The following is a 7225-nucleotide window of genomic DNA, read 5'->3' on the forward strand; positions in this document are numbered from 1 at the left end:
TGGATCATCCTTCACACGTGAAGTACATGGGAATATAAATTGGATCATCCTTCACGTGAAGTACATGGGAATATACCTGAGAATTCTTATTCAAAACATTTTAAACTTCCTTTTTCTGACTCATATTGGCAATCACATCCCATTTTTTCTGTCGTTCTTTTGTCTTTAGTTTTTCTTTTGTGGTTTTCTGAACCAGAAAACTTCTTGGGAGGCATATTAGAGGTTTATAGTTGAGGTAACAATGCATCACCCGTTCCTGGTAAGTGGCATCATGTTGTCATTTCAGCATTTCAGAGTTGAGTGGTGTGAGCCTGGAGGCAGGTCAGCTGGCTTGGCGGTGGCCTGGTCCCATATTCCACCATGTAACTTGCATGCTCTTAGTAGAAAATTGTTTCTTGAAATGAGTTTCCATTTTCACTACCAGATAACTGTCTGCTTCAAAAGAATTAATTTGTATTTTCCAGTTTTGTAAAGACCAGATGAGGAAACTTGAGCTAACTGGACCATGTTTCTGATTTAGATATTTTTAGGGGTTTCCTTGACATTTTGCTATGAACATACTTCACATTGGAGATGTTGACTCCCTGGGAACTACCCAGTATGGAGGCAACAATTGCAATCTTGCAGCAAGGCTAGGTCAGGTGACTATCATGGGGTAGGTTAATGAGTCCAGGCAACCACTGGGCGACACCCACACCTCACTGCCACTTGATTGTTCCCTTCTGAGGCTGCACCCCAAACTCCAGGGAAAAGATGCAGTTTGCAGAATCAGGAGGTGTTCAGGTTAACATTATTAGGTGATGACACTGCTGGCCTTTTTTCCTTCATGCTTAGTCTAGTTTCACTTGCTCATAGGGTACCGCGTTCAGTGGCTTTCCTAGCAATTCAGACGAGTTCCTAGCGTGAATTGGCTGCACCTGATACTTGAGCTTGGCGGGCTGCGTGCAGAAGCTCTGCGCATGACACCTTGGCTCAGCGAGGCCGTGCGCAGAGACGCTGCGCCTGGGGCTGTGAGCTGGGGCCTTGAGCAGCGCTAGCAGCGCGTAGCTGCGCGGACCCACAAGAGCTCCGACCCCTTCCCGCTGACGAGGACCCTATAAAGCCTCCCTGCAGTAGGCCGCTGCCCAGGGCCTTTCCTGAGAGCTTGCGGTTTACAGTGAAAGCTCGCACCTCGCCATCTTTTGACGAAGAACAAAGCTTTCTTTGGCTTCTGAACCGATCTTGATCTCCTTCTACTGGCGTAAGTGACCCGGGGCAGAAGGACTCTTGCTGGAAGCTGACGCAGGAGGGTTGGTAACAAAACTGTAAACTGTGGGCTGGCTACCTGTTTTCGTAAATAAGGGTTTTTTTTTTTGTTTGTTTTTGTGTGTGTGTTTTTTTTGCGGTACGCGGGCCTCTCACTGTTGTGGTCGCTCCCGTTGCGGAGCAGAGGCTCCGGACACGCGGGCTCAGCGGCCATGGCTCACGGGCCCAGCCGCTCCGCGGCATGTGGGATCTTCCCAGACCGGGGCCCGAACCCGAGCCCCCTGCATCGGCAGGCGGACCCCCAACCGCTGCACCACCAGGGAAGCCCGTAAATAAGGTTTTATTGGAGCATTATTGGCATCATATGGGTGTTTGATAGAAATGCAGAATCTCAGGCCCCACCCCAGAACTTTGAACTCATAATGTGCATTGTAATAAGGTCTGTGGCTAATGTGTGTGTTCATTAAAGTCTGAACTGCTCTAGAGGAAAACTGTTAGTTTTCAGGGAAGGCTAAAACAGGCCTGTGGCTGCTCTAGGCAGGCTAATAATTTGGTGCCTTCAAGTAGATATTGTTTAAGTATGTCTTAGTATTTACTTAGTAGAGACAGGAAGAAATTGATTTTTTAAAATTAAAATGGATCTCTTCATATTCAATGCACAGAATTTATTACATGCATCAAATGTAACATAACATTTAAACTTATTTGGAATGATTTGTTATTTCACATCTTTTCTGTGATAATTGGATAATTGGATCATCCTTCACACGTGAAGTACATGGGAATATAAATTGGATCATCCTTCACGTGAAGTACATGGGAATATACCTGAGAATTCTTATTCAAAACATTTTAAACTTCCTTTTTCTGACTCATATTGGCAATCACATCCCATTTTTTCTGTCGTTCTTTTGTCTTTAGTTTTTCTTTTGTGGTTTTCTGAACCAGAAAACTTCTTGGGAGGCATATTAGAGGTTTATAGTTGAGGTAACAGAATGCATCACCCGTTCCTGGTAAGTGGCACCATGTTGTCATTTCAGCATTTCAGAGTTGAGTGGTGTGAGCCTGGAGGCAGGTCAGCTGGCTTGGCGGTGGCCTGGTCCCATATTCCACCATGTAACTTGCATGCTCGTTTCTTGAAATGAGTTTCCATTTTCACTACCAGATAACTGTCTGCTTCAAAAGAATTAATTTGTATTTTCCAGTTTTGTAAAGACCAGATGAGGGAACTTGAGCTAACTGGACCATGTTTCTGATTTAGATATTTTTAGGGGTTTCCTTGACATTTTGCTATGAACATACTTCACATTGGAGATGTTGACTCCCTGGGAACTACCCAGTATGGAGACAACAATTGCAATCTTGCAGCAAGGCTAGGTCAGGTGACTATCATGGGGTAGGTTAATGAGTCCAGGCGACCACTGGGCGACACCCACACCTCACTGCCACTTGATTGTTCCCTTCTGAGGCTGCACCCCAAACTCCAGGGAAAAGATGCAGTTTGCAGAATCAGGAGGTGTTCAGGTTAACATTATTAGGTGATGACACTGCTGGCCTTCAAGATGTTGTGTTAACAGTGGATGGGATGCATATCAAAATTACCTGGTGGATTTTCCCAAGTTGCCTGGCTTTCCCAATGAGCCTAATGATTTAGAGCACTGGGTCTCAGTCCTGATTGCAAATTGGCATCACCTGGCGTTTTAAAACTGATAATGGCTGCATCTCAGCTCCAGGGATTCTGAATTGACGGATCTGGGATGCTTCCTGGACACCAAGGTTTTTTAAGAACTACTTGAGTCATTCTAACACGCAGCTAAGGTTAAGAACTGCTGATGTGGATTCTTTGTAGGGAAAAAAGTGGAGATTATATATTTAAAAATATAGAAAATAAATTACCATGCCTAATACAAATATAAATTATCCTGACTAATGCAATTACATGTATATATTTATAAATATGTATATACGACTCTAGACAGCCTAGACAAATATACATATGTACAAATATACATGTTTATAAATATAAAAAACATGTAACTGATAATCCCCAAATATCAGTAGTTGAATGTAATAAAGTTTATTTCTTTTGAGTGTGGAGGATTGTGTACATACGATTGTGTTTTAGGCTTGACCTGGATCTGGCCTATAGTACTTCTCCTGACATCTCAGCGGTTAGAATCCATCATCCGACCTCACCTAACTGCAGAGGAAGTTAGGAGATGCAGCCATTCTGAGGGCCCAGGAGGGAAAATCAGAGTTGGTAAGCATCTAGTCAGTTTCTGCCGTATGTAAGTACTATAAAAATGTTTATAATGCCCTTATTAAAGAACAATGGGCTGAGCTTAAACATCAGCATTTAAAATTAACTTTATATTTGTCTTACATTTGTAGAATCAATAAGACTCTAAAGGACCTTTCAGTTATAAGTTTCAATAAGAATTATCTTGGAGGCAGTGAGTAGAGAGACCCCAGGCTTTCTAACTCTGTTTTAACCCAAGCAGCTCTGACTATATTTTATGTGTTAGATTTCAGGGTAAGTTTCATTTAAACTTAAGACTCTAAAAGTGAACTCGCCACTGAAAATCACTACTTTTCAGTATTACGAGGGGGAGATATGTTAGAATGTTGTTTCTGATTTCTAATGGTGTTTCTTTATGATCTAATCCAAATCATAAAGATCTAGGCATGGGCCTTGTAGATGTCAAAGGTGAATTTACTATAGACCCATATCTTGTCCTCTGTCTCGTAGGACTGTGAGAAGTGAGGACCCCTACACCCTGTTACTTCCTTTGGGAGCCTGCAAAGTCTAACCATGTCTTCACCAAAGATACAACTGGGAAAGAGCTGCTCTGTCTGGAAACCTGGCTTCGTTCATCTTTGTCCCTAGTGCTTCCTGCAGGTGGCAAAAGGCAAGTGCTCAAAAAATATTTGCTGAGAAACACAAAAGGAAGGAGAGGAAGAGGAGGAGAGACAGGAAGTGGATTGATCTTCTACATGGGTGTTTCCTGTTCTCGCTTGTACTTTTACTTCTTCCACTCTGTCATTGATCTATTCAGTGCATGTTAAGTGCCTACTGTGTGCGAGTGTATGGTCAGGGCACTCAAGATGGCTGTTCTCTTGCTCTCTGTACCTCCCCTGCTCGACCAGTCCCTGCTGCACCTACACCCTGCTCACGTGGATGTGCTTGCCCACTGCCTCAGCTCGTGATTGTTCTAGTCCTTAGGCTAGAATTAAAGAGAAACAGCTGCCCAGGTGATGGTTGTTAACTTGAGGAGCTGCGAGGTTCAGTGCCCCAGTCCTGGTTTCCATGGTAACTAATGAGCCAACCTGACATCAATTCCCCCTATAAATGGTAGCCTCCTTCTCCCCTGAGTAGCAAACCATCCATCCATCAGCCATACGCGGTGGGGAGTCACTCCAGGACATTTTGCTGTGGACCTGTAAGATCCTCTATCCAGTAAACCGTTCATGTTGTGATTGAACGCAAGTTCCCATGCAAGACGCACAGTGAGGCCAAACAGTACCAAAATGTAGGAGCTTGGAGCAGAGAGATTTTCACTGCAGGGCCATGCCAGGGGACAGGTGTCTCATGCCCCCCAAAACCCCAAACTCCCCAAAGGGTTTCAGCAAAGCATTTTTAAAGGCCAGGTGAGGTGGAGGGGGAGTGGGGGGTATGTGATCAGCTCCTGCATAATGCTGATTGGTTGATGTTGAGGTAATAGGGCAGTTAACTTTATTAATCCTTAGGCGCCTGTAGGTCTAGGGGCTTCATGTTCATGATCATCAAGTAGTTAATTTCTATCATTTGTTGGTTTACAGCACCTGAAAAACTCAGGAAATATGCCTGAGATACTTTTATCTGGCTACTTCAGAGAGGAGCTAAAGCAGAGGATATGGGGGAGGGGTCTTTCCCAGGCAGACCCTATAGGGTCCTACGCGGTTGCAATGTCTCTCGCTGTTTCTGGGCTCTTTCTTCACGCTTGAGGCTGGGCACCTATAAGGATTGCAGGCTTCTGGGTACAGCACAACAATTGGCAAGACAGCTAAGAGGCCGAGGAAACTCTCATGAGTGAGATGTCAGCAAATGGAAAGCTGGTGATAATCCCGAGGTGGCTGTCCACTAGCATTTGGGGCCCCGTAGCAGCTGAGTCCCATGAGAAGCATCTTTCTCGTCCATTATATTGCTATCCTGCTAACCTCAGAGTCTCTTTCCAGTTTAAGAGTAGCCATCCCGTACTCTTTGGACTGCATAGGTATGGCTGGTGAATACAGACGAAATGCAAGGACCTGGATTATCTACAAAATACAAGCATACTCCCAACCCACCACCCCTAACCAATTACAGAAACAGGCTTTAGGGATGTTAACTCGTGTACAGGCTTGTGAATTGAATGTGGCTAGTTACCTGGAAGGGTTTGCTTGGGGCCTGCGGGAAGGGCAAAATAATCAAAGTACCCATGGGCTTCTGGCTCCAGCTACGCAAGCCGGCAGAGCAACGATACAGTGTGGTGGAACAATGGCTATATGCAGTTGACGGTGCATTACAGCAGGTAGAACGCATTAAAAAAGGCCTACCTGAATCATTGAGCAATGCAAAAACTCCCCACCATCCAGGGTCTAGAACAGTTGAGTGTGATTTACAGAACCCACCTGGGCATTGAGAGTAACCAAGGAATCCACGTTACCAGACGTGAAGTTCAGGAATGAGCTGACAAAAATGACACATGCTAGCATTTCCACTTGCCTTACAACCCCGCTGCTGTTGGGCTAATGGAAAGGATGAATGGAGTATTTAAACAACAGCTGAGTCAGAAAGCCACTCTGTCCTTCGTGGATCAGAGGCTAACTCAAGCCCTAAGAACCATAGCTGAACATCCCAGGAGCAGTCGTCTCAGTGCCTACGCCATGGTCACCCAGAAGCAACTAGTCAACACCATCTGAGTTCAGCTGTTGACCGTGGAAGGACCATTGCCAACTATTGGTCAGGACAATAACTCACTTTTGCCCTTGCCAAAGGGCAAAAGGATCTATCCCCAGGGGAACACATTGTAAAATGACCCTGGGACTGGCAGGTAAGTCCCCAGTGGTGTGGGTTTGCTGCCCTGTGGGGAACAGGATTAGAAAGGGACTAACAGATTTTACCTGTCTTTTACCCAGCCCCACCTAAGACCACTAAGGTCGTTAATCTGGGCCCCCAACTGGAGAAAGGCACCATTATATTAACTCTGTGGTCTGTTGTCACACTGCCTCTCCAGATACCAGCACAGCTATGGGGACTGAGGATGGACAGGCAGATCGGTACTGCATGCCAGGGCAAAACCCACAGGCAGGGGTGGTATCATCTCACAATACTGTTACTGCTTGTATTTTGCTTAGTGGTCATGATGTTCCCTGTATTGTGTGTATTAAACGTCTTTTACTTTGTACTGAGTCTGAGTGGGAGGGGATCTGTTCTTGGACCGGGTGACAATGGGGGCCTCTTTGTAAAATGAGCCTGATACCTGGGTCTACAGTGAAGTGCCATTGTCGTCCTCCTCTGGGCTTCCATGAAAAGTTGACCCAATAAGTGCCTGGCTTTCTTTTGATGCTCTTTAGCGGCTGTTTCTGTATTGCCTTTGTGGTATCTGGTTGCAGTGTACCTGTACATACTCAACACAGGATTATGGCAGAAGAGGGTGGACCAAGATGGTAAGGGTCATGCAGAGCATGTAGGGGTGGAGTGTAGGGTCAGGCTACTCAGGATGGCTGTTCTCTTGCTCTCTGTTCATCCCCTGCTGCACCTACACCCTGCTCACATGAAGGTGCTTGCCCTCAGCCCCAGCTCCTGATTATTCTAATCCTTAGGCCAGAATGGCTCCACCTGCTAGTCTATTAAAGGGAAACATCTGCCCTCGTGATGGTCGTTAACCTGAGGGGCTGTGAGGGTCATGCCCCAGTCCTGGTTTCCGTGGTAACTGATGAGCCAACCTGACATCAATTC

General features: G+C 45.5%; 1 long non-coding RNA gene across 1 annotated transcript; it reads left to right on the forward strand.

Moving 5' to 3' along the window:
- Positions 1–1030: 1030 nt before the first annotated feature.
- On the forward strand, positions 1031–4964 carry LOC307182489. Its single transcript, XR_013827182.1, has 3 exons — positions 1031–1240; positions 3371–3505; positions 3995–4964. It is a non-coding gene; the product is annotated as an uncharacterized lncRNA (long non-coding RNA).
- The last annotated feature ends 2261 nt before the right edge of the window (positions 4965–7225 follow it).

This window comes from Stenella coeruleoalba (genome assembly GCF_951394435.1).
Source record: "Stenella coeruleoalba genome assembly, chromosome: 2".
Classification (NCBI taxonomy): Eukaryota; Metazoa; Chordata; class Mammalia; order Artiodactyla; family Delphinidae; genus Stenella; species Stenella coeruleoalba.